Here is an 18,250-nt window from a genome sequence, read left to right as displayed (position 1 = left end):
CACGTTTGCCAACTGAATTTCATTTATTTTTCATGGTAATCCTGACCCCGCCGCCATATTGTTTGACGCTATTCCAGACGCCATATTGTTCCGTTGTTGTTTACCTCGAGTGACAATTTTTGCTACGTGAATAATTAACAATTATTAAAGGTGATTAATACAAAACTAAATAGTGAGTTTATAGAGGTGAAAGGACTGAGTGATTATTTTGAGGCGTTGTATCATTGAGTGTTATTACAATTTATCTTATGGAAATTTCTGAACTTTTTCACAAAAGTTTCTGGCTTGTTTTTCTTTAATGATAATGTGGATAGTTGATAGTTAATATTCTTACAATTTCTATTTTACATATATGATAGTAATATATAAATATATATATTGTTGTCTAGTATTACGAATTTCCTTGATAATGCGTGCTCCTCTGCACAACTGTTAGAAGTTAGGTTATCTTCAATTTCGATATTGCTAGCTCATCATTTTTCATTCTGTGCAGATGCCAAGAAATTCCAGGTGTGGTCCCATANTGATCCCGTATTGCGGACACTTTCACCATAAGAATAAACACTGTATTTTTGCGAGCTTCCCAAAACAATTGGATTGGTAATTAATTTGTTTAATAATGACAAAAATTTCCCGATTTCTGAAAAGACTCAGTTTTTATTTTAGCATTTTGTGTTTTGCTTTAGGTGTAAGGAGTGGGTACGGAGAATAGGAGTAAAAGAGTTAAGGAATTTATCAGTGGAAAGACTCAACAAAATACGTTATGTATGTGGATGTAATTTCACTGTTGATCAGTTTCGAAATCCATCCAAGAAGAAATTGAAGGATACAGCTGTACCATCTGTGTTTCATTCACAAATTGTTCCTCTTGACGATGAGCTTTTGCAAAATTTCCCATATCCTCAAACAGTCAAGAATACTCTCCTCCCCACAGAAGGTAGATTATGCACAAATTTTTATCCAGATGAGCTATTGTGGGCTAATGTTTCTTCACAGAAGATTCAAAATTCAAATAATTTCTTTTTCTTATCATTCTTGTGTGATGATTCATTTCCTGATTTTACAAATCCATCGATGGGTGTCACCAAATTAATAATTCGAGTAATCAAAACAAAACAAATTTCTAATTAAGGGAATGGTTTATGTTTTTATTTATTAAGGAGCTGGTAGCACGGGGTAGTGACTTCAACAAAATTTTAAGAAATGCAACTCAATTACAAGGGACACCAATAAAATTTTAGAAAAATTTAGAGAAATTCATTCTTGAGTTGAACATACTCCAGAAAGCAAATCGTGAACATTCTTTTCACGTTAGAATTATTGATACCTGCGTTATATATAATCTTATTTAAATTTTCTAGCCAAAAGAGTTTCCATACCTGTGGAAGATTCGAGGGCGCTCTATGCAGGAGAAGTACATCTCAATAAAATCAAAAAATCATCAGGTAACTATGATGAAACCTCTTGGCATGAGAAATTCCACTATTCAGCAGATAGAACTTGTTCTTTTTAATTATTCTGCAAGTGTTTATAGCTCATAGAACTATTGTTGTTGGACTATCAAACACACGTGATTGCATTGAAACTCACTAATTTTGTTTTTCTCTTCCCCATTAATTAATTCCAAACGTTCAAGAGAAACTCCAACACCATTACCAAAGGCAAAACTTGAAGTGTCAAGAGATGCACAAACAATTCAATGTACTCCTTGCAACCAGCCACCATCGAACGTTGAAATTAAACGTATTGATGACTCTGGTAATTTCTCGTCATTGAAACCTTTATTATACTCATAACCCTTGAGTGATTCTTCATCCACGTTATATGTACCTCATTTTGTGAGTCAAAATTGGTCTAATGTTGCGAAGATTAATTCAATCATGGATATTTTATCATCATTCTCCTATCATCCACAGTTTGCAGTCAATCCTTTTGTCCTCATTCGTTCTGTCTTTTAATTACAGAAAATATCCCTCCACTAATTAATATTGCGATTGTAAACGATGTGCCTGTCCACACATCTCTGGTATCATCAGGTGATATCCTCGTGGAGACAGCACCAGTCAGGGCCCTAGTCGATGATCAACCAAGATGCTCACATGACAATGCTTAAAAGCCAGCGGTATCGAAACGAGTCCTGAGTGACAATGTATCCTATGGTAGAAGAATTTTTTATTTTTTCATTTTTTTTATTACGATTTTTATTTAGCAATCTATTTTGTTTGATTGTTCAAAACGTGAATTCTTATGAGCATTATCCAAAGATTGTCGATTTTAAAATTTCACTAAGGCCCGATTGCACCAACCCCTCCAAGCCCTGTTAGGCCAATTTAACAGCCTGTGAGACTAACCGACTGTTAAAATTTATCTGTCCAGTAAATTTATTGGGTTGCACCAAAAATTTTACTGGTCCAGTATCTCCCCAGTACACCACACAGTAAATTTGAGGATATATTTAAGTACTTGTTCCAGTTTTATACAGATCACATTATACATTCAGGCATTTTCAACGAATTAATGTTTCAATCAAATTACGTGTGAAAATTTAAAAAAAAACATGGATATTCAGTTTCAGTTAAATTACATTTTGTAAATAATTATTATTCTTTCAAACATTGCCTTCTTGCAAATGAATAATTAAAATTGTTTAAACTTTCGGAAACCTTATTTTTAGGCATGAAATCGATTGGTGGTGAAATTCTGAATGTTAATAAATTTGTTAGGATTTCCAAAAAAAACATTGCAGGGTGGAACACTCCTATTTTAAATAAATTTTTCATGAAAAATGATCGTAATCTTCAAAAATCGTATCTTTTGAATTATTTTATCAATTTTTCACCACAAGTAGACTTTCTGATTTTATCTCAGATTCTTATGCCATAAATTATAAAATTATATAAAATTATAAAATTGCGGAATTAATCCTTTATGCAGTTTTAAGTAGTTACCTCCAAATTTTAATTCTGTCTGGAGAGTCAAGTTGACCTAACTCGTTGGGTTATCACAAAAAAAAAGAGATGTTGACTTAGCACATGAAGTATGTAAATTTCCCTAGGGGTAGAGTCACACGTTACGAGGGTCACTAAAGAGAGGGGCAAGCGTCACGAGGGTTACTAAGGGGAGGGTCAAACCTCACGAGGGTCACGAGGGTCATTAGAGGGAGAGGGTCTAACGTCACAAGGGTCACTAAGGGGAGAGTCAAACGTCACGAGGGTCATTAGGGGGGGGGNGGTCAAACGTCACGAGAGTCACTAGGGGGAGGGTCATTAGGGGGAGGGTCAAACGTCACAAAGGTCGCTAGGGGCAGGGTCAAATAAGGGTCAGGAGTTCATGGGGAAATCCATAGTAGCTTCTTCTACGTTTGGGGTACTTGAAAAAGTATTTTTCTTCATTTTTCCAGATTTTGTAGGTGGCCTTATATGAAGATATTATTTTTCTTTCTTTTTTCTTAGTTTTCTTTTCTCAATAATTCAAGTTTTATCCATCCGATTTTGATTTATTAAGCGTCAAAATTTTGTATTTTTACATTCTATAAGAATATTAAAATCGGATTGGTAGAACTTGAATTATTGAAAAAAGAAAAAAAAAGGCAAAACATCTTTAAATTTGGTCACCAAAAAATCTGGAAAAATAGAGAAAAATAGTTTTTCAAGTTTTCCAAACAGAAAAAGCCACGGATGGATTTCCTCATGAGGGAAAGAAGGTAAAGGTCAACTCCAGACCCTAATTTGACCCTCTCCCTAGTGACCCTAGTGACTTTTGACCCTCCCCCTAATGGCCCTCATGGCGTTTGACTCCCCCCCTAGTGACCCTCGTGACGTTTGACTCTCCCTCTAATGACCCTTGTGACGTTTGACCCTCCCTCTAGTGACCCTCGTGACGTTTGACTCTCCCTCTAGTGATCGCCGTGACCTTTGACCCTCGTGACCCTCGTGAGGTTTGACCCTCCCCTTAGTGACCCTCGTGACGTTTGATCCTCCCCCTAGTGACTCTCGTGACGTTTGACTCTCCCTCTATTGACCGCCGTGACCTTTGACCCTCGTGATCCTCGTGAGGTTTGACCCTCCCCTTAGTAACCCTCGTGACGCTTGACCCTGCGATTAGTGACCCTCGTAACGTCTGACTCTCCTCTTACTGACCCTCATAACGTTTGACCCTTAGTGAAATTTACATACTTCATGTGCTGAGTCAACATACCTCTTTTTTTTGTGATGACCCAACGAGTTAAGTCAACTTGACTCTCCACACAGAATTAAAATTTGGAGGTAACTACTTTAAACTGCATAAAGGATTAATTCCGCAATTTTATAATAATAGGGTAAAAAGTTCAAGAACAGTAGAATAAAGATTCGACGTCATTTGTACTAAATTTCCCACTATCGATGACAGCCGTTTTTTTGCTCCCCTGTAAAATTTCATTTTATGCACTTACCTCGTTTTACCACTTCACTACAGAATTAAACTTCAACGCACTACCAAAAAGCATCCTTTTTTTAGCAAATCGTTGATTTGATTTTCACTCTTCTCTTCGTAAGGTCCCATTTAATCTACTATGATTTGTGCCAATAAGGCGTTCTCATTTTCGGTTAATTCCATCCTTTTAATTGTCGATCTATATCAAATAAAAAGTATAAAAGACAAAAGTAGAGACAAGCAATAGTACATGAAATGTCCATAAATTGATAGGAGAAAATTGCAGAAAATCAAATGACATTATAGCATATAAGAGTTGGATAAATACAAAATTATCAATAATTTTTGTGAAGCAAAATAGTCAAGAACATTCAATTAACTTACTTACCAGTGTAATTATTGACTCTTATCACCCAGCTACCCTAGAATAACAGGAATGCCGATAAAACATCAATTGTCACGTGATCATGTCCATTGACTTACTCCAATGATAATATAGTGATCTTTTTTTATTTGAAAAAATAAACAAAATTATTCATTCCCTCAATTTTTAACATCAATTTATTTGACTGATTGTAATTGGAAATTTAATATATTTTACAGATTAGCATTGGGGGATCTAACGAAACAATTATATCCCCAGCTGTGATAAGAGCACCATCAACTATCACAATTCAGGTTAAGTCAAGAGGTCCAATTCAATCAACCCCAATGACAAGAGCCCTCGTAATCCCAGCCCCAAGTGGACACATCCGTCACAATATCAGAAATAGAATCTCGGAAGGTGAAAACAGCACATCAGCTCTATATCAGTGGACAACCTTCAGGGGATTGTCCAGTGCATCTATGGAAAATTGAACCCCTCGATGAAGAACGAGTTGTTGTCGTGATCGTGATGCCAGAGAAAATTTAAACCAAGTACAATAGACGTTCCACCAAATGTGAAGTTATGATTGGAAACGGTAAAATTGGAATTTGGAACAATCATTCTTCAAATCATTCGAAATCACTTCATACAATTTCTAATCACTTAATTCATCATTTAATTACAGATGGAAAAAAATTTATGGGGGCTGATGACCAACAGTGATATTTCACCCCTTAAGGCCCATATATCCTCTCACAACGTTTTTATCTCTGTATTAAGTAATATTAAATAATCAAATAAATGATAAAACAATTAAAAAATGATTAATGAACTGCATTTATTTATTAATAAACTGAAATATTCTCTTCCTACATATGATCCTCCTGATACCTCGCTTTTTCACACCATCCCCATAGAAATAAACAATTTTTTCAAGGATAACATTCAGCAGAATGATAATTGATTCTGCTTCCATTATTCGACTATATATAGAGAATAATGAATAAATTGTATGAAATTACATAAATTTCCACAAACGACAATTGAAATTCGTCGATTTTGGGCGTCCTCTACATAGGAATTATAGGAAAAAAAACCATAAAGATGTCATTAATACCAAAACGATAATCATTGCATGTAATTCAGATTTATTGAGGATTATTTCTAAAAACAGAAAGGTATAAGTATGACATTTCATTTGGTCATTTGCTTCTCATAATATCAACAAGACTGAGGAAAAATAATTGATATATTTCTCTTTTCCTCCGTCCATCAATTATATTTTGTTTGATTATTCTATCAATAATTTACTGCACGTCCAAAAAATTAGTCATTTTATTATTATTATGATTTCGTTAGGGATATAACTAAAAAGTAGAGCACCAACAGCGTTTAGCACCGAATTCTAGGATTTTTTGTCAGTAAGTTGGTGCCCCCTAGAGACCCGATAGCCAAATAACCAGGTATAGGCATTTACATTGAGTTTCCATCCCCTGTTCGTCTTTTTGTCTCAGATAAATGGTCAAGTGAATTAGTTTTAATTAAACCGTCATGGAGGAGCGGAAGTCTAACGTTGAAGAGGAAATACCCGTTGAACGTCGGCGAGGTCCTAAACGTCTTTATAATCAGGATAAAATCTTGCATTTATTAATGAAACACAAGGATGAAATCATCGATGAACGTACAGGTCAAGTCACACCACGAACATCTGGTAATCATGGGTGAAAATAGCTCAAAAACTGGAGCGGTTGGGACAAAATAAAAGTGCAGACTCGCTCTACACTCATGTTGCACGCAATGAAGACAATGTGCATGCTCACTTGTATCCCAGCTATCAAGAGTACCAAGAACCCGATGAAGTTCTAAACCTTCCAGAAGAACTCGTGAATTCCCAACCACGTAAAAAAGTTGAAGGCAGTAAAATTTTTCAAGAATCTACTGAATTCACTGTTGCCATTCCTCTATCGAAATTCTAAGCTTTGGTAGTTGAGCGTTCGAGGCAAACGTCCAGTGCGAGCAGAAATACGGAAAGAATTTGGTGAAAGATTAAAACACATGGTTCCCCATGTGCTCAGAATGCAAATGGTCAATCAACTTATGGATGACGATGACCCTGAGCCGCCACAACTCCCATCGTCACCAGTGTTACGGATGATTAAACACGAAATACTGGCAGCAAACCGTTTACATGCCGATCCTATCAAAGCTTTGCAGTTATTAAAGTCGCAAAAGATGGAGAATGAAATATTCACCCTTAGATCAGACCCTTTCTATGTCAATTATGTCACTCAATTGCAACGAAACGTTCATCGCCGGGTAGCTAGTGGAAGCCATTTATTTCTCAAGATTGATACTTCATCGGGAGTAACTCGTACGTTCCGAAAAGTGGACACACGTTACACTGGACCAATCCATCTTTTTTCGGCAGTGACTCGAACACCAAGTGGGCCTTAGGGCAAATGTCTTAGGGCATTGCCTTAGGGCAAATGTTAACAGAATCTCAGAGTGCTGTGACTATTGATGAGTGGTTAAGCGAGTGGCTCGAAACATCAAAATTACCATTTCCTAAAAAAGTTACCACGGATGAGGGGTTGGGACTGCTTGTTGGGTGTGTTCGGGCCTTCACTGGTCATAAGACCGTCAATAGCTATGCCAATGCTCTTTTTACCATCTGTAATACAGACCCACTTCCACCCTGCTATATTAGGATTGATGTAGCACACTTTCTGAAAACTTATGTAGATCTGTTCCGATAAATCTGTGGCTAAGTATTACAAAGCAGGTATTGGACAATTAATAATAGCGCGGAGCAAAAGCGATGGTGAGATTATTATTAGGAATCTCCTCATTATCTCACAGAGCCCGACGTGTGGTTTGACGGAGGAGGAGAACCCTTCATTGTACTATGAAGCAAGAGAAAAAATGGAAAACATTTTCACTGAGAATCAAATCGAAAGCTCGGATCTTCCATTAAACAAAAACAATATAAATTCTGAGGATCTAACGGCGTCAAATATATGATTCAGGCATGTTCAGCCTAGTTTATGGACAGATTGGGGCCTGAAAATTAACACTGCAGTTTTTGAAGAGATTGAACTTACACCAGGAATGACTAGGAATGAGCTCTATTGCCTAGATTTCGCCAGAAAGCTTCTCAAAGATATGAAATGGCTACCGTTATGGAGTTGCATTGTTCAAAATCTGTTTGGATTTGGCAGAATTCCAGCCTCAACTGCTGAAGTTGAGAGCAATTTTAATACAATTAAAACATTCCTTCTAGCTCAAGTGAAATCTCCAAGACCCGACTATTTCGTTGCTCTTCATAAAGATTATCTAGATGCAGTGTCTAAGATTGCAACTCATAAGATGGATGAGTACATGAAAGGACGACACAACAACGGCGAAATTTTGGATGGTCATTCCAAAGTACCAGAGTCAAATTACGTGCAACAAGGAGAGAAGATTGATGACTTCATGCATAATGACATAGGATTCATTGCTGAAGAGCCAAAATATCACAGTTCTCCAATATTCCCAGAAAAAACTGCTAATGTAAATGGCGAAGAGTGTACAATATGTGCAGCAGGAAATTTGCCAAGTGGAATGCACAAATGTCACTTAGGATTCATTCTAAACATCACCAAGTTACAGTCACGTGTTTAATACCGACGTGATTGATTCCTTCAAACTCACTTAGTACCTTGCTTTGCTTAGTTTTGTATTGCAACTGAGGACGTTATTAGAAATTCACTATCCTTTCGAAATGTTTATTCCAATTCCACTTCATAATAGAACTGAGTGTAATCGAATACTATACGTCTTAATTTACTTTTATGTAATCATTGTACTTAGTAGTTGTTTATGCCAAGAACTATCGATGAGAATATCACAAGTCTCTTAGAATATTGAAAATGGTGACTAGGGGGAAAAATCATCCAACTGTGAATGAAATACCTCAGAAACTATGTCTGAATTTTCCACTGAAAAATTGTCGATTGATTTACTTAGTTAGAGAATAATCATGATGTGTTGACGCAAAAACATCCACCTGTATATTTTTCATGTATTGAAATTTCGTATTGGAAAAATGAACCGAATCGAGATGAAATATTGATCGTAATAGAAAGAAATGATACAGTTATTAAATTCAAATGCTACTTAAATTGTTTGAATATTTTTTTTTTAAATTAGTATTGTGCATCGTCATGACGATACTTTATTAACTCTTCATTTTATAGACATGCGCTCATCCTGTCCACGTCATACCACCGTGTTCTATTTCAATTGGCGATGAAGAAGGTTGTGGAGAGAAACGTCTATGCAGTGCTTGCCATAGAAGGGAGACAGCAACAACGCGATTGACCTCCAACGATCAAGAGTAAGATGTTTTACAAGATTCTGGGAAGATAAAAGGGAAGAAACCTTGCTCATACTTGAAAGAGACTTATCCACCAATTTTTTTCACTCCGAAGAGAACATTGGATACAATCCCAGTATTGAAAGCGGGGAATGATCCATCATTGCGAGCCTTTCGTATAAAAGAAAAGCGCATTAGCTTGATAAATACGGATATGTTCGATGCTTTGTTCCACGTGATGCTAACAATGGTTTTCGACTTGCCTGATTTGTTTCGATACCTGGAGAAAAATGAAGAGAATAGTGCCTTTTTGAGAATGATTCTCCACGTTTATAAGTCAAAAGGAATTATTCAAAGTACATACACGAAGAGCTATCATGTTTAGCTCCATCTTTTTTCGATGAAACTCGTGGTCACCCAGAAGTGAATTGTTTCACCATGGACTCTAGATCTGATGCTGGAGAACTTTGTGAGAAATTAATGGAAAATCTGTCTCTCCTTGAAAGAATTTTAGTTTGCGATAGGAATTGTTCACAAATTACAGAGCCATTGTTTGTATTGAGAATATCTCTCGATAATCTGATACGAGTTGACTCTGATTGTTTATCCCTAGTAGATAGTAAACCAGCAGAGCTCATCAAGTGCACATCGCAATCATGCTCGAGAGAAGTCATCTCTACAATAAGCATCAAAGCTCCATTGGTTTTCGTTGAAATTATTCTTGATCGAGAAGAACAGCAGAAGATAAAGCTAAATGTGTTAGACTCCCGAGCGGTTGGGTTCGGTAATTTGGAAGATTAAGACACTCGCGAACGAATACTATAATAATATTCTTTATTTAATTTCTTACTTTTTAGATACCATTCAAGTGTTCAGACTGATACGGAAGGTATCAGGTGAACCGCAATAGGAATCGAGTTACTGGCCTCGAGACAATGGTCTCTCGAGTATTTATTTGATCGAGAGCCCATGACGTCGTGGTCATTACCTCATATCTGCATGGTGTAATGATAACACCATGCGAATGAGCCCAGTGGAAACTGCTGATGCGAGTTCTACTGGCTTACTTTTAATTGCGAATATACGTGATACATGATTGCACGTATATTCCCAATTGTTTAGTAATTGCTTAATATTATATTTGTATTTCACAATGTGTGCCACTTATATTGGCATATTGTGAAATAAGTTGGATAATTATGCTCCACTTTTGGGGCATAACATCCCTCCCTTCTAGGGGTAAGAAAATTATCAGTTGATAATTTTCTCCTCCAAGTCTACATGATTGAGATATTATTACTGGTACGATACATTTCATTTTTACAATTTTCTTTTAACCTATTCGATGCCCTAGTCGGCCCATGCATTACCAGAAGTTCACTCGTTGTCTCCACGTATGAGTGAGACTCGTTCGATGACCGTACTGGAATCCCATGCGTCAGCATAACGTCGAACACTTGAGAGTCGACCAGTGGTACCTCCGTCAACGTGAGAATTTCCGTACCGAAGGCGGAAACACTGGTGGTTGAAACCTGTTGCAATCTGTACATTCCTCCAATTACTATCTCGAAGGGAAAACTCAATCCCTTCGGTAGTTTGGCAGTACGGAGATAAGCAACTAGGCTAGATTCCGTGAAAACTCCGGTATCGAATAATATCCCTTTGGAACCCGTTAAAAGTTTCTTTATCTTCTCTGCATCTTCCCTAACTCCTCTGTAAATTGCTTCTAGGACTAACAGATGCTCATCTATATTCTGTCTATAAGCCGCCTGTGAATTCTCTCCTTCTATTAGCCGCATTGACTTCAGCAAAATATCCTCATTCTTCCTCCTCCGTGTGACCCAACTGGAAGAGCGTTGAGTTCACGATTTCCATTTGTTTCCTGGAACTTTCCAAAGCCCCCTTAACTCCATTCTCCAGATGCGCAAGCCTCTCAAATATTTCGTGAGCATCCTGTGCATCCATAGTTCCGAACCGGGACTTGTCAACAGTGCCCAACCCATCGATAAGGCCTCGACGTTTCTTATTTGCATCGTTCAACCCCAATAATCCAACGATAACCTCTCTTGTCTCCGCGAACTCGCTGATCCATTGGTCCACGACGAGTCGGAAGTTTGTTCCCGATGGACCTGCTCTTTCACACAGCCCTTTTGTGTGATTCAAATGCTGCTGGAGTTGATCCGCCCTTGCCAGCCATGGTGAAACATCCGTCCTAGCCGCTATGGACCAAACTTGGGTACTTAGGAATAATTTCCCAATTGGTTCAAAATAAATTCCAGGTGTGTGAACGAACTTTTCGATCACATGCAACTCCTCCCCCCGTACTTTAGCCACCATGCTACCCAGCATGAGTAATAAAATCGCTGATTTTGCGAGTTTCGCAAAACCACAGGTTTTTGAACCTGGTCGACACGTTGGAATCAAACGACGTGGACTCTCTCGATCACCCGATGGCAGCCATCTTTGCCGACGATGCACCATCGATAATAAAAGTGCGTTGTGCCTCAAAGTTCTCACAGTTCTCTCCGCGACTTTGATTAAAGAAGTCAACAAGAAAACTCCAAAAATGGATTTCAAGAGGTGTTTCAAGTGCAACAAGTTCGGGCATTTTGCTTGTAACTGCCCATTGGCCTGTTTCCACTGTGGTGTTATTGGAGAATACTTCTCCCGTGACTGCCCTCCTCATGCCTCCACCTCAAGGAATAGCTGCGATCCATTTCCCCCAGCTGCTGCGGCCCCAACATCTAAGGTTTCCGTGTCATCTCGACGAGAGCAGTCTAACCCTCGAACTTGGATCTTGAGGGGTCGCACCACTCGTGCCAGATCTATCTCCGGAAAATATCGAGGACATCCGTATTGTCGCCATGCTACTGACGCATTCATGTTTTCTTTTTTGGTAAGTCTATTTCGACTTCCAAAAATTTCCTCGAAAATTCCTCCTAAATTCTGGTGTTTTAACTCCAAATTTCCTGTTTGTTGCAGGTGAACTCCTATCCATATCGCCATGGATACGTACACCATGGGTACCGAGCTTTCGTGGCACGTGTAAGGAGTCGTAGACGGGAGGATCTGAACGCCCTGTGGAACTTGCCAGTTATCGGAGATGACGTAGTAGATATCTTCAACCTCCGTCTTCTCTTCGGAGAGACTCCCGCTCCACAGCCCTGTCACGTACCTCAATGGCTGACCCGGTCGGAGACTATGTGTCCGCACTGCCGAGATTACATCTTTTCTGCTCCCACAAATTTCTACTTGGGATGGGAATGGCATTGCCGCTACCTCGATCTCACTTTTGGACGACCCCTGGGCGACGACTTTGAATAATGAGTTTATTATTTCCATGAAAATAAATTGTAAGTTTATTTTTCCCACAAAAATAAAAACCCTTATTCCTTCTGAGATTTGTCCAAATTCAATTTTATTCCAAGGCTGGGGTCCATATAGTAATGCAACTATAAATGGACGCAGCCTATTGACGTGAACCCTTTGCGTTTTCTTTTTATTACCATATCTGATGGTATAGTTCATTTCGGAATTTTTCTCGACCACTTCATAAGGTCCAATCCATGGTTGCGATAATTTCTTCGATCGTCCCCGTCGCAGAACATCATTTTTCAGCAGTACTTTGTCTCCAACGCAGAATTCCACTTCGTCAGCATCTTTGTCATACTGAATTTTCGATTTTTCTTTGCCTGCGTCGAGTTTCTCCTTCGCTTCCTGGTGTGCTGCTCGTAATCTTTCCCGAAGCTCTTGTGCAAAATCATCATAGCAGTATGTCAAACGTGGGGGTTGTTTGACGGCTGTCGGTAATTCAGCACGTCTACCAAACATCAGCTCAAACGGCGTCATTTTAGTCACCGTATGAGGAGTTGTATTATATGCGAACATTGCATACGGCAACCATGTGTCCCAATCTGTCTGATCATCCACAATGAAACTTCTCAAATATTCAGCTAGAGTGCGATGAGATCTCTCGACAATCCCGTTTGTCTGAGGATGATACGCTGTAGTCTGAATTTTCTTTATTCTCAGTAATTTGCACACATTTTTAAAAATTTCCCCAACAAAGTTTGGGCCTTTGTCGGTAAGCAGTTTTCGTGGTGTGCCATACTCACACACAATTTTCTCTACAAAAGCACGACCAATTGTATTGGCTTCTTGGTCTGGAATTGGAATTGCCCTGCTAAATTTCGTCAAAGCATCTTGAAAAGTCAGAATATATTTATTCCCAGCTTCCGTGACCGGTAATGGACCAACAATGTCCATTGCACATTTTTCAAAGGCCTCCTCTGGACTCTCTCCAATAACCATTGGCACCTTTGTTGCTTTTCCCAGTTTGTTCAACTGGCATTCCTCACACGTGGCCACGAATTTCTCGACATCTGTTTTCATCCCTTTCCATTGGTACCTCTGACGTAATTTCGCATACATCCGTTTTGCCCCGGGATGTCCAGCAATCGGCGTGTCGTGGTATTCTTGAAGAATACTCATTATCTCTTCGTCAGTTGGTGTGATAATTTCACCATCGTTGAACGCGTTCCCCCCTATGCTCGTCTCTGATTGCGCCTGGGCTCGGGTTACCACGTTGATACGACTAAGTGCATCGGCGTTGGTATTTAATTTTCTGGCCTTGTAAATGACCTCATAGTCGTACTCCTCCAATTTTATTCTCCAACGCATTAATTTCGATTCCAAAGCCTTTACGTTGAAGATCCATCTCAAGGGTCTGTGGTCCGTCACAACGATGAATTTCCGACCGTAAAGATAAGGCCGAAAATGTTTAACCCCCCAAACAACAGCATACAATTCTCTCTCTGTCGTGCTCCAACCCTGTTCCACTGGTTTTAGGGTTCTGCTGGCGTAAGCAATCGGCAAATCCTTGCCAATTTCTCCCTGAGAAAGTACAGCGCCTACGGCCATTTTTGAAGCATCCGTCGTCAAAATGAAAGTCCTCTCAAAATCAGGATATTGAAGGATCGGTGCTGTTGTTAGAGCTTTTTTCAAAATTTTAACTGCTGTTTTCTCCCTATCCCCCCAGGTCCACGAAACATCTTTTCTCAGAAGCTCAGTCAGAGGTTTAGCAATTCCCGAAAAACCCTTTATGAACTTCCGATAGTACCCGGCTAAACCAAGAAAAGACATGATTTCTTTCCTATTTTGTGGGTCTGGGAAATTTTCTACTGCCTCAATTTTGCTCGGATCAGCCTTAATCCCTTCAGCAGTAATTACATGGCCTAGATAAACAACTTCTCTTCTGAGAAAATTGCACTTATCTGGCTGAAGTCGCAGATTTGTCTCTTTAACGCGAAATTTAATTTTTCCTGAAGCATCCATTTTCTTCGGAACGACCAATAATGGCGCGTTCCATTGACTTCTGCTTGGTCGGATCACTTGATTTCGCAGCATTTCTTTTATCTGCCTATCGACCTCTCCNCGCGAAATTTAATTTTTCCTGAAGCATCCATTTTCTTCGGAACGACCAATAATGGCGCGTTCCATTGACTTCTGCTTGGTCGGATCACTTGATTTCGCAGCATTTCTTTTATCTGCCTATCGACCTCTCCCTCCTGTGCTTGAGGCAATCGGTGGGGCCGAACATTAATTGGAGCAGTCCCTGGCTGTAAAGAAATTTCGTGTTCCAGGTGATCAGTCACCCCTGGAGCATCCCCCGGCAACTGCACAATGGAATTGAATTTCTCCAAAATTCCCACGAGGTTGTCCCGTTCTTCTAGGTTGAGATGTTCAAGGCGTAAATTTTCATGCAATAATTTTATTCTATGCTTAACTTCGCATTTATACGAATTCTGCAATGTCATGATATCCACCTCAGTCGCTAGCTCTTGCAACACGACCGATGGCAAGTCGACGAACTCGTTCGTATCGTTGGTGTTGATTACACACACCGTTACGTAACCATCGATAGCCTCAGTCAAGCATTCTCCGATAAAAATGCCCTTTTTTAATTCCATTTTGGAGACAATCCCTGTCCCTTTACTGCACGTCGGTACTCGAACCAACGTCTCCATTCTAGCCCCCAATTTTGAAGGCTCTTTGTCATCGAACAAATCAAATCGATGACCATTAATTTTTAGAGATTCTCCGTGAACTGTTTCCACCTTCAAACTTGAAGAACCCAGAAAATCTTTCCCTAAAGTTCCTCCAACACATGGAAAATTCTCTGGAACCATCTGGAACCTGTGTCCCAAAATTTCTTCACCTATTTCGAGATAAAGAATTGCTTCTCCCAATGTGGCAACCTCTTGATTGGAAATTCCTCTCAAAAGCCGCTGCCCTGGTGTTATCTCCGCTTTCTATGCCAATTTATTGATTTTAATCAGGGATGCCTTCGCCCCTGAATCTGCCAAAAACAACGTCGGTTGTTTTAATTCCTCTGCATGCAATAATATTTGCGTTTTAATCTCCGACGGTTGCACTGGAGCTATCATCCGCTTATCGGTGACACCTTCTCCGGTTACCCCAGTCTGCACCATCATAATCTGAATAGCGCCAACTGGTAGAGGAAGAGTTTTATTTCCCCCCTCCGCACTATTCTTATCCTTTGCACCATTATTATTTTGTGCATTACTTTGTTTATTTGCGGGCGTAAATTTATTAAAACCAGAAGTAGCTTGTTTCATTGCCCCAAAACTCACTTTTGACGTTTCCGGCAGCCCAAGTTTCCTCTTCAATTTATGACAGTCAGCATAATCATGACCTGCATATTTATAATAGTGGCAAACAGCCAAATGCGTTAATGCTCCGTCGTTCCGTCGGGACTGGCAATGATTTCCGTTGCTCCCCCTGCGAATTTCTGCAATTTTTAGCCATATGACCCGTTTGACCGCAAGAGTAACAGCTTCCGACGATTTGACCACCCATGGACACCTTATTGCCTCCAGCAGAATTTCGATTTTGACCAAAATTCCCTCCAATCTTGTCCTTAGTATTTCCAGAAATTGTTTTTTCCAGATCTACTGCGCCAGTGCAAGAGTCATGGGGCGTTTTATAATGATTTGCTCTCACCAAAATTTGTAGTTGACCCCGCAAACCTTGTTCAAACACCAATTTTGCCATGGTTTCCAAGACTTTTGTAGCTGCTTCCTTTTCCCTCTGCGAGAGCTCCGGATGAAGACCCAATAGACNCCAAGACTTTTGTAGCTGCTTCCTTTTCCCTCTGCGAGAGCTCCGGATGAAGAACCAATAGACCATTTAAATAATCCATCGTGACCTCCTCCGTGCGTTGGACGAATTTCCTAACGTCCTCATTCTCGCGCAGTTGAAGTTTGCTAGACTCAGCTTGTAGTCCGACGACATTCCGAGTCTTCCCAAAAAGTGATTCCAACTCACTTTTCAATTGCTCGAATGTTTTCACTGTGCGATGCTTCAATTGTTTATGCGCCGCACCCTCCAATTTACTCCCCATAATTCCATCCAAAAGCTGATTTTCCAACCCTGGACGAATTAATCTCCTAGCACTGGCTATGGAATCCAGGAAACAATCCAATTTATCTAGGCCATCCCCAGTAAAGACTTTTATTAAATATAGTGCGCCCTTTAAATCCAAAAGATCCGAATGCGAACTTCGGTTGCGAAGATTCATCTGCTCCTCATAAGCATCTTCTACGAGTACTCTATACTCATTCCTCTGTTTTTCGGCCTCAAGCCGACGTTGTCTCTCCTCGGCGACCCTTTGCTCCCTGATGTCCATTTCCCTCTGGAGCCTGAGCCTTGCCTCCTCGAGACTCTGAATTCTCCCTACCAGGCGGTCATAGGCTGGACCATTCCGCAATCTCGACCCCTGGAGAACATTTTCGCCATGATGCGTTGAACTTNCGAGTACTCATTCCTCTATACTCATTCCTCTGTTTTTCGGCCTCAAGCCGACGTTGTCTCTCCTCGGCGACTCTTTGCTCCCTGATGTCCATTTCCCTCTGGAGCCTGAGCCTTGCCTCCTCGAGACTCTGAATTCTCCCTACCAGGCGGTCATAGGCTGGACCATTCCGCAATCTCGACCCCTGGAGAACATTTTCGCCATGATGCGTTGAACTTGCCTTGAATCCACCCCCACCGGCAAAGGCGCCCGATGGTGTAGAATAGTCATCATGGTTCCCTGANCTTGAATCCACCCCCACCGGCACAGGCGCCCGGCAAAGGCGCCCGATGATTCCCAGCTAGCATGCTAGAATGTTCAGACTGAACAAATTCCCGACGTAAGTTAACATTATTAACGTTACCCTCCTCACCCCTGGTCTCAAACAAGGCCCTCCTTGCGCCAGGAGCTGACATGGTATGGGAGTTGAACTCAGAATCCTCCTGATTTCCATTATCCCTCCCTGAAGTCGCCATCTCAATTTCCCAATGAAATTCGATGAAAGCGTTGAAACGGCCAGTCTTCCCCCGGGTGGAAAGATTTGTGAATGTTACTTCTTCTTCGTCGCTGCGCTATAAGACGATGGTTGATCAGGCCTCCGTCCTCTTCCAAAAATAAATAACGCTGCCACCAAAATGTTAGAGTCCCGAGCGGTTGGGTTCGGTAATTTGGAAGATTAAGACACTCGCGAACGAATACTATAATAATATTCTTTATTTAATTTCTTACTTTTTAGATACCATTCAAGTGTTCAGACTGATACGGAAGGTATCAGGTGAACCGCAATAGGAATCGAGTTACTGGCCTCGAGACAATGGTCTCTCGAGTATTTATTTGATCGAGAGCCCATGACGTCGTGGTCATTACCTCATATCTGCATGGTGTAATGATAACACCATGCGAATGAGCCCAGTGGAAACTGCTGATGCGAGTTCCACTGGCTTACTTTGCGAATATACGTGATACATGATTGCACGTATATTCCCAATTGTTTAGTAATTGCTTAAAATTATATTTGTATTTCACAATGTGTGCCACTTATATTGGTATATTGTGAAATAAGTTGGATAATTATGCTCCACTTTTGGGGCATAACAAATGAAATTTGTCGGAAAATCAAAGGGTTCGATACAAACGAAATTTTTCATCTGCGTGGCATTATAGATTGTGACTCCCCCAAGATTTGGCCAATGGATATTCGATCTCAAAAATTGGAATAAATAATGAATGAGAGATATTCTGC

The 18,250-nt window shown here is 40.0% G+C and overlaps 1 long non-coding RNA gene across 1 annotated transcript; it reads left to right on the top strand.

The window, feature by feature from the left end:
- The first annotated feature begins 524 nt into the window (after positions 1–524).
- Positions 525–5,553, top strand: LOC107043604. The gene is made up of 6 exons (XR_001461254.1): positions 525–600; positions 687–937; positions 1,362–1,445; positions 1,965–2,159; positions 5,017–5,375; positions 5,466–5,553. It is a non-coding gene; the product is annotated as an uncharacterized LOC107043604 (long non-coding RNA).
- The last annotated feature ends 12,697 nt before the right edge of the window (positions 5,554–18,250 follow it).

Source organism: Diachasma alloeum, unplaced genomic scaffold (genome assembly GCF_001412515.2).
Source record: "Diachasma alloeum isolate Michigan unplaced genomic scaffold, Dall2.0 Dall_scaffold_00604, whole genome shotgun sequence".
In the NCBI taxonomy this organism is placed as follows: Eukaryota; Metazoa; Arthropoda; class Insecta; order Hymenoptera; family Braconidae; genus Diachasma; species Diachasma alloeum.
Note: the sequence above shows the minus strand (reverse complement) of the source record. Positions and strands in the feature narration are given on the sequence as shown.